The sequence below is a fragment of the Panthera tigris genome, chromosome A3, assembly GCF_018350195.1.
Source record: "Panthera tigris isolate Pti1 chromosome A3, P.tigris_Pti1_mat1.1, whole genome shotgun sequence".
In the NCBI taxonomy this organism is placed as follows: Eukaryota; Metazoa; Chordata; class Mammalia; order Carnivora; family Felidae; genus Panthera; species Panthera tigris.
Genome location: NC_056662.1, coordinates 97,252,811 through 97,269,051, shown reverse-complemented (window position 1 = coordinate 97,269,051; position 16,241 = coordinate 97,252,811). Strand labels below are relative to the sequence as shown.

Below are 16,241 nucleotides of genomic sequence, written 5' to 3'. Positions count from 1 at the left end.
ACATTCTCACCAAATGATCATCCATTCTAGACTTGAATACACAAAGTGTGTTACAGGCTCAACTGTGTTCCCCTACAAGTTCATATGTTGAAATTCTTAACACCCCAAACCTCAGATGGTAACTGTGCTTGGAGATAAGACTTTCAGTGAAGTGCTTAAGATAAAAAGAGGAATGAGAGTAACCCCTAATCCAATTTTCCTGATGTTCTACAAAAAGAGACAATTTGGGGCTGGGCAAAAAGGAAAAACCATGTGAAGACATAGCAATAAGGCAGTCATCTGCAAGCCAAAATGAGAGACCTAAAAGGAAATCAGACTTGATTTCTGATTCCTTGATCTTGGACTTCTAGCCTCCAGACCTGTGATAAAATGTATTTCTGTTGTGAAGCCACCCAGTCTGCAGTATTTCATCAGGACACCCCTAACAAACTAATATAGTGCCAGCAACTCACAGCTGAGAAAAGGAAATTATGTTTAGTAAGGCTGTTTGGTTTTAATCATAAAGCTTCATGAATCTTAAGTTTTTTTGCTGGTTTTGAATTTTTAAATTCTATTGTACTGTTAATCCATATTATACTAAAATCTGCATAAGCTCTGAATTTATTCAGTAATTACTAAGGGTCAGAAAACACAATCAGACTCACAAGATACAAGTAGGCTTTAATCTGATACTGCATTTACTTAGTTTTATGGAAGAGAAAGGGCAAAAGATATAGCAGATAGTATTCAATCTCATGGAGAGGCCCTGAAGTTATGAAGTTATGGTATTGAACTTCTTTTTACTTCTTAACACATGGATATGTAGGGCTGTCACAGACACATAAAGACCAATATGTAAGTAGGTCATTTCATACAGAGAGGCTACAGTCTCAGCTTCTCACCAAACTATGCAGATCCATAGTTTGCATGCAAATTCAATTTGCTTAATCCAAGTAAACTTTACAGATTAGAGGTTTATACAGTAAAAGAGACAAAGTTCCACATTAGCTCTACATGTAATTTTCAAGAAGACAAACAGTGAGATTATTCACCAGCAGGCCAGTATCAGTCCAGGCCAGATGTTAACTCTCTGCTCACAAGCCTAACAGAAAAGTTTAAAGATAATGCATGAAATGAGGAGGTGTAATCTTGGAAAGCCTCCCAGAACCTATAGTGTCTCATTTGTTCTAAACACAAACTCACTCTTTCTTATGGTCTTGCAGACTCAAAGATTCAATTTTTCTAGTTTCTCAAAGTTGATAAGACTCTGGAATGCTATAGGGTAAGGAGGTTCCGAAGCGACAGATGGCATAAAAATCAGAATGCGTTAGAATACACTGAGCAATCAACTAGCAGCAGGACCACAGAGTTACAGTACATGGACTGATGCTTTCCCTCCATGTGAAAAGTTACATAAGTTGTAAGACAACATCCCTTACAGAAGCTTAGACAGTATGGGATCAGATAAAATCTATTACATAAATCACACATTTGGAATCAGTCTGTTAAGTGTCATGCTTATCTCATGCCTTCATGTCCTCCACATCTGTGAGGTGTGCTAAAAGGTTATGTCGGTCCTAAAAGGTACCTTCTTCCAGTTCTTTAGAGAAAATTGTATGAACTTTATCAAAATTGGTTTCATTGAGAGGCTATCTCCACCAGCCTATCAATATCCTATATAAACTGGTAAGTATGAATTGTCATTGGAAAGATCAGGAAATAAGACTGTGTATTTTCCTCTATTTCCAAATAAACCTTCTTCCTTAGGTCTTTTCTATGTGGAGACCTACCTTCTTTGATATTCCATTCACTTATTTTGTAGAAATTGTTCAACCCTCAGTTCTTGATTTCACCTTAATTTTGTTCATGGTCACATGCAGAAACTCAGTGCCCAACTCTGTTTTAAACTATTGTGGCCAGAAATGCAGGCCATATTGGGATCACATGGCTACTAGGGTCCAACTTGGTTAGTAGCAAGGTTCTCAAGGGAAGTATATTTTGGGAGATGAGCAGTCACTCTAATGATATCCACTAGTAGGGTTTACGAGTACATTTCATTTTATAAGCTTTAGCACAGCATTCTAATCTCTCAAATTTCCCTTCCCTTCCCTTTCTTTTTCTTTCTTTCTCTTTCTTTCTTTCTCTTTCTTTTTTCCTTCCTTCCTTTCTTTTTTCTTTCTTTCTCTCTTTCTTTCTCTTTTTTCCTTCCTTTCTTCTTTCTTTCTCTCTCTTTCTTTCTTTCTTTCTCTTTCTGTCTTTCTTTCTTTCTTTGATACTGCCTAAATGACTAATTATCTTTTAGTATATGCTTCAGCAAAATTTTACCTGTAAACTTGAGAAGCAGGTATTGTCTATTTCCTTTCACACTGAAAGACTTTCAAAGCTTCAGTAAGGAAAGAATTCTTCAGCCTGCCACTAGGAATTTCTCTGTATGTTGTCATAGATTAAATGATTCTGTTGAGATTACAGAGCTTTGGGTTGCTACCATATAGAAGCAGGTACACATTTATTTTAGGTTAGCAATATTAGTTGTTGGTCACCATAATATTCTTTTAAATGTTTTAATATTTATAAGCCGTTTCAATCTAGCCTGAATTATGTTACAAATGGCATTTGAGTTTATCCCTTGCTTCTATGTATGGTATTCAGTTTTGTCATTGTTTAAAAATATTAGTAGACTTGAAGCAAATATGTTTAATATTTAAGATAGCCTAGAAACATTACATGTTTGTTCTTGACCACTACACAATATCAGTGGCGTGCTTGCTTTTGAACCATGCAAAAACTGTCAAGCACTTTTCTATTTACCTACATATGATATATCATAACTGGTTGGGCTTAACAAGTGGTAAATTCTTTTAAACTGAAATAGAATCTCATTTGCTTTGGAGTCTGATTTGTATTCCCCAGTAACTGAAGTGCTTTATTGTACTGCTCTCCAGAAGAATGCACGCACTTAACCTCTAAAAAATAGTTGCTATAACAAAAACAGCTTCCCCCTCATTGCTTATTAACTTAAAAGTTCGTATCTTATAAAAGAACTATATCCTATGACCATATATGAGAATTAAAGGATGGAACAGTGTCTCAAGCACTGACTTTAAAACTGACCCTTATTCATTCTGTTTAGATTGATACCAAAGACAAATGCATTCAACTGTCTCTTGGAGACCACTTGGGTATTGCACAGGTGCCTCAGTTTCATCATGTCCAATTACACCCCTTTTCTGCCACCAACGACCCGTCCTGGAATCATAACCAAACAGATAAACTTTTGTGGGTCATTCATTTAGCAACTTAGCAATTCTTACTAAAAGTAAATGTTAGCATTCTCACCAAGGGGAAAGAGAACACTTAAAAAATGAGAGCAACAACTTATTTTCAGAGCCAACAGCAGTGGGAAAAAAAACAAGTAATTGTTTAATAAATATTTATTTAATGAACTGTTGTGATCACATTGCCTTAAATGGTTCCTTGGACTTGAGCACTAATGATCTGGCTACTTGATAGAAAAAAAAAAAAGTATGTCCATGTACAAATGAAAGTGTTTGTAGAGCATTTGTGTTTTCTGTATGAATATTTTACTACTTTGTCTAGTACACAGAAAATGTATTTGGTTATTTAGTAAAAAAAAAAAACCTATCTTAACCTTCTGTGATATATAAATTTAAAGACATTATTCTTCTCTATTAATTTTTACTTCTTAATTGCTACAGACATAAAACAAAAGTTTATAAAGCCGTGTGATTATTTCTACCTAACATTACAGTAAGATGTTCACTTTTTGTTCCTCATAAGTTGCTGACGACACAGAGATATGTGACCCCTTTGTTAAATAGTGTTGATAATTTCTATCTACCTTACCAGGAGCACACAGGGAATAATGTGATGATTTATATGCAAAGCACTGCGAACTTGCCTACAGCAGTCGAACAAATGCCAAATGTTTACTAAGAAGATACCATGTTCCTGAATCTTGATACTAGCAAAATCATGGAATAAGGCTGTGCCTGTGGCCATTTGACTATTAAAGCTGATGGAAGTCTTCTTTGCAGTTTCCTTATGTGCTTCTGGTATGCAAATTTAATGTCTTACAGAATTTAATAAAAGTTTGGTAACTTTACTGATTTTAGATATTTTGAATAAATAAAATCAGTGTAATTTTCCCAATATATGCCAGTTATGGATACGACTTCCATGGAAGTGTGTGTGTGATGCAGCCTATTCAGGGTCAAATGCAAAGCTTTCCAGACACAGTGAAGTAAATACCAGGGAAATAATGACAAATGAATATGGTTTGGATTTCTCTTGGTGCCAATGCAGCAGAGAATTGAAGTACTGTCTTCTACAAACACAATCAAAGAAAGAAACTTGAGAATTAATGATAAAGAGGAAAACTAAAAAAATAAAAATAAAAAGGACTATTGTGCTCAATATGAAGCAATAGCGTTGGTTTTCTTTATTTCATTTTGGGAAAGGGGGGAGAAGTCAGTCCAGATGTCCGAGTCACATTCCCAAACCAAAATTATTGATTCCTAGTAGAGCTCAAAAGAGGATGTGACATATTTACATTTAAAAAGTTTTCCAGAGAAATATAATCTAACACTACATTTAAAAATCATGTCATAAATCAATAGAGTGTATTTCAGGAAAGTAAGGATGGGACAATTTTATTGACATAATTTATCCAGCCATGTCTTTCTTTTTTTCCTGTGCACTGAACTGTATTTTTTCCAGCTTTTTTGAGGTGTAATTAACAAATGAAAATTGTATATTCAAGGCATACAATGTATATATTCTTTTGGTGCATGTATACATTGTTAAAGGAAGACCACAACCAAAGTAGTTAACATATCCATCACATCACATATGTTCTTTTTAAATTTTTTATTTGTGAAAATCCTTACGATTTTCTCTCTTTACAAATTTCAAGTATACAATATTATTAATTAAAATCATGCTATACATTAAACCTCCATAATTTATTCATCTTACTTAACTGAAACTTTGTTAACTTTTGACCAATATCTCCCCATTCTACTCTATGCTTCTTTGATTTCAACTTTTTAGATTCTACACATACCTGGCAGTACAGTAGTATTCCCTGATCCATTGTTTTGCCTTCCATGGTTTCAGTTACCCATGGTCAACTGTGGTCCAGAAGCAGATGATCCTCCTTCTGACACATCCCCAGAAGGCCAATAGTAGACTACATTATTTCACATTGCCTATATCATTCATCTCATCTCATCATATAAGCATATTATCATATCATATCACAAGAAGAGTACAGTAGAGAAAGATCTTTTGAGAGAAACCACATTCACATAACTTTTATTGCAGTGTGCTATTATAATCATTCTATTTAATTTATTGCTGCTCATCTCTTACTGTATCTAATTTATAAATTAAGCTTTATCTTACTATGTATATACAGAAAAAAAGCATAGTATATGATGCACTATCCTTTAGGGGTCTTGAAATGACTCCCTTGTAGATAAGGAGGGACTACTGTATTTGTCTTTCTGTGCCTGCCATTTTTATTTAGCATACAGTCTTCCAGGTACATCTATATGGCTGCAAACGGCAGGATTTTTCTTTTTTAAGACTGAGAAATATCCCAGCATTTATACACACACACTCACACAAACACACAGACATATATGTATACCCACATACACATACACACACACACACACACACACACACACACACATACATACGCATATATCACATTTATCAATTCATTCACTGACAGGCACATAGCTTATTTTTATATCTTAGCTATTATAAATAATGCTGCAATGAATATGGGAGTACAGTTGTCTCTTCAAGATAATTATTTAATTTCCTTTAAATATATAACCAGAAGTGGGATTGCTGAATCATATGACAGATATGCTTTTAATTTTTTAAAGAAATCTCCATATTATTTTCCAAAATGGCTACAGCATTTTACATTCCTATTAACAGTGTACAAGGGTTCCCTTCTCTCCACATTCTTGTCAACACTTGTTACCCTTTTTTATATATAATAACCATTATAACCGGATATAAGGTGGTATTTCACTGTGGTTTTGATTTACATTTCTCTGAGATTAGTAATGTTGAGCACCTCTGCATATACCTGATGACCAATTGTATGTATTTTTTGTTTGTTTTTGCTTTTCTTTTTTTTTTTTTTATAGTGTCTATTTAAGTCCTTGAAAATTTTTAATCAGGTTATTTTCTTGCTACTGAGTTGTTTCAGTTTGTTATATACATTATTTTGGATATGAACTCCTTATCAGAGGTATGCTTTATAAACATGTTCTCTCATTCCATAGCTTGCCTCTTCACTCTGTTGTTTCCTTGCTATGCAGAAGCTTTTTAGTTTGATGCAGTCCCATTAGCCTATTTTTGTTTTTGCTGCCTGTGGTTTTTAATTACATCAAAAATAATCATAGCCAAAAATAATGTTGAGAAGCTTTCCCCCTATATGTTCTTCTAGTGTCTTAACAGTTTCAAATATTGCATTTAAGTCTTTAATCCATGTGAACTGGTTTTTATTTATGGTGTGGCATAGGGCCCAATTTCATTCTCCTGCATGTGTATATTCAGTCCGCACAACACAATTTTTAAAACAATTATTCTTTTCCTATGGTGTGTCCCTGACAACTTTGGCAAAGATCATTTGACCATAAACACATGGATTTATTTCTGGATTCTCAATTCTGTTATTGGTCTAAATGTCTATTTTAATGCCAGTAACATACTGTTTTGATTACTGTAAACTTACAGTGTATTTGGAAATCTAGTAGTATGATACCTCTCACTTTGCTCTTCTTGCTTAAAAGTGCTTTGGCTGTTTGGGGTCTTTTGTAGTTTTAAATAAATTTTAAGATTTTGTTTCTATTTCTGTGAAAAATCAAATTGGATAATGATAGGGATTATACTAAATCTGTAGACTCTTTTAGGTAATATGGATATTTTAATATTAACTCTTCCAATCCATGAATATGGGATGTCTTTCCATTAATTTTTGTCTTTGTGTTCTTTCATCAGTGCTTTATAGATTTAATTATACAAATCTTTCACCACCTTGATTAAATTTATTCATGTGTAATTGTTTTTATTTTTTATTTTTTAAAATTTACATCTAAATTAGTTAGCACATAGTGAAACAATGATTTCAGGAGTAGATTCCTTAATTCCCCTTACCCATTTAGACCATCCCCCCTCCCAAAACCCCTCCAGCAACCCTCAGCTTGTTCTCCATATTTATGAGTCTCTTTAATTGTTCTTTTATGCTATTTTAAATGAGACTGTTTTCTATCCCCTTCTCCTCTTCTGATTCCTCCTCCTCCTAACCTTCTCCTTTTTTCAATGGTTTCTGTCTGCTAGAAAAATCAATATTAATGACATGTTGAACACATTTCCTGGACAAAATTGGAGCATTTTTCAGTTCAGTTATGGTATTCTTCAGTTCCAATATTGCTATTTGGTTGTTTTTCATTGTTTCTCTTGGTTAATATTTTCATTGTATTTACTGTTTCTCTCATTTTGTTTAGTTGTCTGTGTTCTCATAACTCACTGAGGTTCTTTAAGATGATTACTCTGAATTCTTGTCAGGTATTCACAGATCTCCAATTTTCTCAAGTTGGTTAGTAGATATTTATTTTCTTCCTTTGATTGTGTCATGTTTTCTAGATTCTGCATATTCCTTGTATGTTTGCTTTATTGTCTATGCATTTGAAGATGTAGATTTTTGTCCTGTGTCTCTTCACAATCTTGGAAATCAGCACCAGCCATAAGAAGATGCTCTCCCCTTGAATTTACTGCTAGTTGTTCCAAGAACCCAGGTTCCACAGGTTGCTCCCTACTCAGTATGAGGTAAGACAGAAACTTAGTTTCATGGAGGGTGCTTTGAAATTCTGGAGATAAGGCTTCCTTCACTTCATTCTCTCTCATGGAGAAAAAAGTCTCAGTTATGTGTGTTTTCCAAATCTCACAGAGTAGCACTTGCTGCAGGAGATGTCCTCCTCTTTCCTTTGCTCTTTGCTGTTCCAGGGGATTGTTCAGTGTTTGGAATGAAGTGAGACAGAAACAAGCCCAATGGTGTGTGCCTTGAGTGACCAGATGCACAGTCCAATCTCACTTTTCCCCCAGTGGGAGAAATGATGGGCTGAGCAATCATTTTAGTGCTGAGTTAAGGTGGTTTGAAGGAGGAACTCACCTGAGTAATGTCAAATTTCTCCTCTTATCCATATAAATATGACTACTCTCAGTTTGTGCTCCTCTGGAGTATTCTGACTTTTTATTCTGCATTCTTCATTTCCTTTCAAGGCATTTTGCTACCAAAATCATTGTTAGATCAGTGATTCTATGGAGGAACAAAGGTTAGGGGTTCCTACTCTGCTACCTTGCTTACATCACCACCTCTAATCATATGTCAAAAATAATGTTTTTGGGTGGGTTGTAAAACACATTTATCAGTATTTTGTCAGAATTTTCTCTAACATCTAAATTAAAGTAGCCTAGATTAATACTATTTTCGTATATTTTAGTAGAGTCCACTTCAAGACTTCCTACCTGGTCAATGATGGAACTGGGGTAATATCACTAATCACTTAGGTGTCTCCTTCCGCAGAAACAAAGAGTCCAGGCAATCACTGAGCTCTGGGGAAATACTTGTCACTGTCTAAGGCTCACATAGATTTTAGATTCTTCCTTTGGAATCAAGCACCTTTAATTAGATTTTTTTAGTCCCACGTGAGATGACTGCATTATTCAGCCAGAGAACAGCAAACTCATTTATGGATATTCTAGAATGGTAATCCACATAAGATGTTGCAATCAGAAATATACTGAAATCCAGGAGATTATACATATATTAAATTTACTGCCTTAACAATTAACATCAATGAACTATTGGTAACATTCATTTGATGTATGACTAAAACTTAAAAACATTCATTATCAATTTTGGTTCACATAAATATTAAACTTCTACCCATACACAATAAAAATCACAGTGAAGCCATTCACTAATGATAAGGACATACAGGACCTTTCAGAAATCCAGATTCATCTGGACCTGGATAAGTACAACTGCAGAAAATGGCATAGGATATTAATAAGTTAGATAGAATACATGGATGTTATATTTTGCATGAATAACTGCACATAAATCCACATCTAAAATCATCTTTAAAATTTGAAAAACAAAAAACATCACTGATATAATAAAAAGGAAGGCAAAATGTCCATCTTTCCATTAATATTAACACTGTTCTAGAAGGATGAGCAAATGCAATTAGAAAATACAAGTGCTATAATCACAATCATGATAAAGTGGAAACAAAATTATCTTTATAAATAATAAAATCATGAATATTAGAAAATCAAAGATAAATACTACTAAAATGTAAAAATTTTACTGAATCATATGGATTTGGGACACCTGGCTGGCTCAGTCAGTAAAGCATGCAACTCTTGATCTCAGGGTCTTAGGTTCAAGCCCCATGTTGGGAATAGGGATTACTTAAAAACAAAAACAAAACAAAAAACAAAACAAAAACAAAAACCTAAAATTTGTATGGAACCATAAATGACCCGAAATAGCCAAAGCAACCTTGAAAAAGAAAAGAAAAACTGAAGGCATCACAATTCTCAACTTCAAGTTATATTACAAAGCTGTAGTGATCAAAACCGTATCCTACTGGCATAAAAATAGACACACAGATCACTGGAACAGACAAGCAAACCCAGAAATGAACCCATAACTATCAATTAATCTTCAACAAAGCATGAAAGAATATCCAATGGGAAAAAGACAGTCTCTTCAACTAATGGTGTTGGGAAAACTGGACAGCAACATGCAAAAGAATGAAACTGTACCACTCTCTTACACCATACACAAAAATAAATTCAAAATAGATTTAAGACCTAAATCTGAGACTTGAAACCATAAAAATCCTAGAAGAGAACACAGACAGTAACCTCTTTGACATCAGCCATAGCAACATCTTTCTAGATATGTCTCCTGATGCAAAGGAAACAAAAGCAAACATAAACTATTGGGACTTCAAAATAAAAAACTTCGGCATAGCAAAGGACACCATCAACAAAACTAAAAGGCAACCTACAGAATAGAAGATATTTGCAAATGACATAACTGATAAAGAGTTAGTGTCCAAAACACATAAAGAACTTTATAAAGCTCAACAGCCAGAAAGCAAATAATCCAATTAAAAAATGGGCAGGAAACATGAATAGACATTTTTCCAAAGAATACATACAGATGGCCAACAAACACATGAAAAGATGCTCCACAGCACTCATCATCAGGGAAATGCAAATCAAAACTACAATGATATAGTACCTAATACCTGTCAGAATGACTCAAATAGAAAACAGAAGAAATAACAGGTGGTTGGCAAGGATATGGAGAAAGGGGAACTCTCTTGCACCGTTGGTGGGAATACAAACTGGTACAGCTACTCTGGAAAATAGTTATGGAGGTTCTTCAAAAAGTTAAAAAGGGAACTACCTTTTTCTTACAATTTTTTAAAGGTTTTGTTTTTAAGTAATATCTACCCCCACTGTAGGGCTTAAACACACAATCCTGAGATCAAGAGTTGCATGGTGTACCAACTGAGCCAGCCAGCATTATCTCCAATAGCCAAATTATGGAAGGAGTCCAAGCGTCCAACAACTAATGAATGGATAAAGAAGAGGTGATATGTGTATGTGTATGTGTGTGTGTGTATATATATATATATATATATATGTGTGTGTGTGTGTGTGTGTGTATGTATGTATATGTATATGTATGTACATATGTATATGCATATTTACATATATATATGTATATATATATATTACTCTACCATCAAAAAGTATGAAATTTTGCCATTTACAATGCCATAGATGGAGCTAGAGAGTACTATGCGAAGCAAAATAAGTCAGAAAAACAATTACCATACAATTTCACTCACATGTGGAACTTAAGAAACAAAACAAGACTCTTAACTAAAGAGAACAAACTGATGGTTACCAGAAGGGAGGTGGGGGGGGGGGTTAAATAGGTGATGGGGATTAAGGAGGGCACTTGTGATGAGCACCAGGTGTTACATGGAAGTGTTGAATCAGTATATTGTGTACCTGAAAGTAATATTACACTGTATGTTAACTAATTGGAATTCAAATTTAAAAAAAAAGATGAAAAAAGCAATTGAATGTTTATTTTCAGAAAACAATCCAAAAGCCTATTTAAAGAATAGCCCACTTAAAAGGGCAATACAAATATAAACTGCTGAAAAATCTCACCTTACAAAAATACAGTCTTCAGGTCAAGAGTATTTTGTGCTTCTGAGATATGGGCATGATTTCCTTTTAAAGATATTTTAATCTTCAAAGATTCAGTTTTATTTTTTGACTAGAATTTGTTTCATTTAAAGTCCAAAGTGTACTACACCTCTAGGAATTAGAAAGGACACTATGATATGTTTTTCACATTATCTTCCCTCATGGATATAATTGACTTAAGACATTGACTTTCTTCCGCTTTTCTAATCTGCTTTCAATTTATTGTAATATAGTTTACAGATCCTTGCAAGTCGCCTTGAATGTGTTTTTTTGAAGAAAATAGGATATAAATAAGTAAACATAAGAAAAAAAGGAGACAAATACTGAGCATGGCTTATTAATAAGAATAGTTAATATCCTTTCTATATTCCCAAACTATTATAATCACAAGGAAGCTTTTAGTTTAAATTTATCTATAAACAATCTCTACATCAATCCCAGTATGTCCCTGAAATACACAAACAAGAACCAGTTCTAGAGCTGAGGATCCATGACATTTGCTCAGTGCATTGCTATTTTGTCAACTTTCTTTTTGCATGTACAATTGATCTTTAACCCAAGTTCTTCCTCAAATTCGACACTCTCTTTTCTGACATTAAAGGCTTTTCTTTCTCTTTTTTCCTGCTGATGAAAATCTTTTCTGACATTAAAGGCTTTTCTCTCTCTTTTTTCCTGCTGATGAAAATCATCATTATAAAGAAATGTAGTAAATAAGCCAGATATATTGAATATATACTGAAAAACATACCTTATTCTAAATACATTAATATATTGCCTGTCAAAACAGTACATCAAAGTATGTGAGGTAAGTGCTATTATTTTAACCATTTTACAGATGATGAACTCCCAGCATTGAGAGGTTAAGTTCTAAAATTGTACAGTTAGTGATAGAGCAGAATTTACCACAGCATTCTAATATTAGAACTTACACTTCTAACCACCACATTATACTGCCTAATCAGGGATAAATTAGAAGAAATAAGTATGGGAAGATAAGATATTTTAAATGAGTATGTAAATTTAATTATGTAATATATATTAGATGATACAGGCTTATTACCCTAAAAAATATTTAAAATAATTTAGCGTGCTGTAAAATGAAAACATCAATTAATTAATGGATATGTCATTAAGAATTAATAGCACTATTATTTAAGCATTTATTGTGCTCTAATAATTTTCTATATCATTAAAACCAATAAATCCTTTGATATAGTAAACTATCCTAAAACATAGATTTTCTTATCTTCATGTTTACAAATGAGAAAGCTGAAGCTAAAAATGGTTAAATGGCACTTTTTCTCCCTAAGAGATGCTTGTATCAATTCCCTTATACAAACTTAGCCTCTCTTTATATAAGATAGATAGATAGATAGATAGATAGATAGATAGATAGATATACACACACACACACTTTATTTAGGGAGAGACAGAGAGGGAGGGGGCAGAGAGAGAGGGACAGAGAATCCCAAGCACAGGGTTGGATCCCATTAAGTGTGAGATCTTGATGTAAGCCGAAATCAAGAGTTGGATGCTTAACTGACTGAGCCACCCATGTGCCCCAGGCTTGGTCTCTCTTAACTAAACTCACCACATACTTATTTTTTACCTTCTGTAGTAGGAAAAGAAGATTAAAATGACAATTTGTCAATGCTTACTACCTTTCTCAAAACAAGTCTCAACTAATTATTGTGTATTTTTTCTCAAAAAAACAAAGTAAATTTTCATATTAGAGAAACAAGTAAAGCATGTAATACTTGTGAACTTAGTGTGATATATATCCATTTTTAAAACTCTTTTTAAGTGTCTTCTGAAAACTGTTACTAAACACCAGCTGTACTTTTCTAACCAAAGCCATCTCATACAAAGTACCGAATTATGATTACTTATCATTTCTGCCTACCATCATGCCAGAGAGAGATCCTACAAGCACCCCTCTTTTACACCGGAGATGAATGAATCCTTCTCTGTCCAATAATCCTATATTTTAGAGTTCTAAATATGATCATATATATATGAAATATACACATATATGAAATACACATATATATCTCACATACTATGTGCTTAAAGCTATTGTTTTCATAGTTAATTTTTAAATTAGCAATGATTCTTACTAAGAAAATCTCAAGTAATCCAATCCAGAAAGTCTTCTGTGATTTGACAAGTGCCTCAATGACACAACTAATATATGTGTAAGTCAGGTTTCTAAAATTCAAAATGACACAAGTAAATATGTACCATTAAAGAAATTCACTGCATGTTGTATTACGTGTGAGTTAGTTCCCCTCTCTGGGCTTTATTCATTTTATTTACTTATAAAATTTGTAACATGGACTGGGTGCTATTTCAGTAGTACAGCATTTTATAAGTCTATAATTCTGCAAATGGAAGTCATTTGTTCTCTTTCAGGAGTTTAACTCCCAATTTATTATCCTCGACATAGTCCATCAAAGCTGTTTATGCCCAAAATCCACATAGCAATCCTGTCATACGTAAATACTGCAAGGGTATATTTTAGTCCTGTTGTCATGAAATCTGAATTAATGAATTTCCAAAAGTCCTGTGCTTTACAGTTTTCATTACTATGCTCAAAAATGATTTATTTTCTGAGGTAACTTCAACCCTCTGCCTGATGTAATACCTTTCTATTAGAGTAGAATTTTTCAACTTGACTGGGAACAATGGGTACATTTCATTGTTTCCCATTCTTTGTAAAAATTTAAAGTAAATATTATGTACAGTTATAGTTCATTAATTTTCTAATAATATTTCCCATATCTTTTTAGACATTTTGAAAATATTTGATAAATATTCATAACTCCAAGGCCACCTTACTGATGGTAGGCAAAAAATAATAATCTGGGAGATGATGGGAAGAGATTTGAGATGCTCATTGCACAGGGTTTATAAAATAATATTTCTCCAACTCAAGAGGAATTGGACAGGCTCAAAAATTCTTATCACTGACATGCCTGTGTGTGTCTGCTCTGTCTCTTCTACTTCCTCTCTCCCTTCCTCTTCCTATTCCTTCCTTCAGTGGTTTGTGTCTACTGGAAGAACAGTCCTAATGGCATGCTGAACACATTTCCTGGACATAACTGGAGTAGAAAAACTCTCACTATTGCAATAGCACAACTTTATCTTTTACTCTTTTCTAATTTCTGGAAATATTTGAAGCATATCTGAGGAAGCATTATACGTTAGAGGTAATTAAGACTGACATTTACAAAAAGAAGAGACAACAAATGTGGAAAAAGAGAACGCTGTGCACTGCTGATGGCATTGTAAAGTGGTCAGCTACAACGGAAAAAACAGTATGGAGTTTCCTCAAAAAATTAAAAATAGACCATCCCTATCGTCCAGAAATTCCACTTCTGAAAATGTACGCATGCCTCGGAGATATTGCAGGTTTGGCTCCAGACCATTAATATAAAGCAAATATTGCAATAAAGCAAGTCAAATGAATTTTTTGGTTTCCAGTGCATATAAGTTATGTTTACACTATTCTGTAGTCTATTCAGTATAGCATAGATAGCATTATATCTAAAAAACAGTACACATCCTAATTTAAAAATGCTTTATTGCTAAAAAATGGTAACCATCATCTGAGCTTTCAGAGAGTTGTTACCACTGATCAAATATCACCGTAACAAATATAATGACAATGAAAAAGGTTGAAATATTACATGAATTACCAAAAGGTGACACAGAGACCTGGAGTGACCAAATGCTGTTTGCTCAATGGTACTATTAAACTTGCTCAACCCAGAATTGCTACAAAACTTTAATTTGTAAAAGACACATTATCTATAGAGTGCAACAAAATAAGATGTTATAAAATGGAAGTATGCATGTATATCCAAAGGAAATGAAAACACAAACTCAAAAAGGTATCTCTACTCCCAAGTTTACAGAAGCATTATTTATGAGAGGCAAGACATAGAAACAACCTAAGTGCCAATGGATGGATAAATGGACAAAGAAATTATAGAATATATATGCAATTGGAACATTACTCAGCCATATAAAAGGAAGGAAATTCTACCATTTGCAACAATATGGATGGACCTTGAAGGCATTATCATAAGTGAAATAAGTCAGACAAAGACAAATAATACTGTATAATCTCACTAAAACGTGGAATCTAAAAACAGACAAGACCCAACTAAACTCAGAAAGAGAATGGATTTGTGGTTACCAGAGGTACTGGGTGGGGAGAGCAGGAATTAGAGAAAGGTGGTTAAAATGTACAAACTCTCAGTTATCATATAAATAATGTAAAATATGATGACTACAGTTAACACTACTATATGATATACTGAAAAGCTGTTGAGAGTAAATTCTAAGAATTCTCAATTCTCATTCTTATTCTAAGAATAAGGAAATTTTTTTTATTATATCTCATGAGATGATGGATGTTAATTATACTTATTTTGATAATCATTTCACTATATATGTAAATCAAACAAGAGTAATATTAGTATGTAATAACTTGTGAGAAATAAACATGTGCATGGCAGAACTGAAGCTATAAATAGTGCTGGAGCAGAGTCCTCTTGAATCAGTCTTTACTGCCTTGTTTGGTGGATGGTGGAACATTTCCTGGGAGGGGAGATATGGGATAGCATCAGGGTGGGTGAGAGCTTAAGCATGAGAGATTTACGAACTTGTATGGAAACATATACTTAAACAATACTTAGGCTGCATTAGTCATCTTTGGAAATTAGAAAGTCTAAATTATTAACAATTTTAAAGTATCTTGTGTGACTTCTGGCCCAAACAGCAGAGATTTAAAATCTAATTAATTACACCATAGTAATGTGGGAAGGATTGAGATGTCTTAAAATCCCCAAATACTCTTCAGGTAGAAGCTAGAAGAGAGCAACATAAAGGCTTTTTAATCTTATTTT

At 33.6% G+C, this 16,241-nt stretch overlaps 1 long non-coding RNA gene across 1 annotated transcript in view; it reads left to right on the top strand.

Moving 5' to 3' along the window:
• Positions 1–3,874: 3,874 nt before the first annotated feature.
• The window catches only part of LOC122237047, a 45,750-nt gene continuing 33,383 nt past the window's right edge, over positions 3,875–16,241 (top strand). The window contains exon 1 of the long non-coding RNA XR_006215246.1: positions 3,875–4,052. This is a non-coding gene — a long non-coding RNA (uncharacterized LOC122237047). The remainder of the gene's footprint in view (positions 4,053–16,241) is intronic.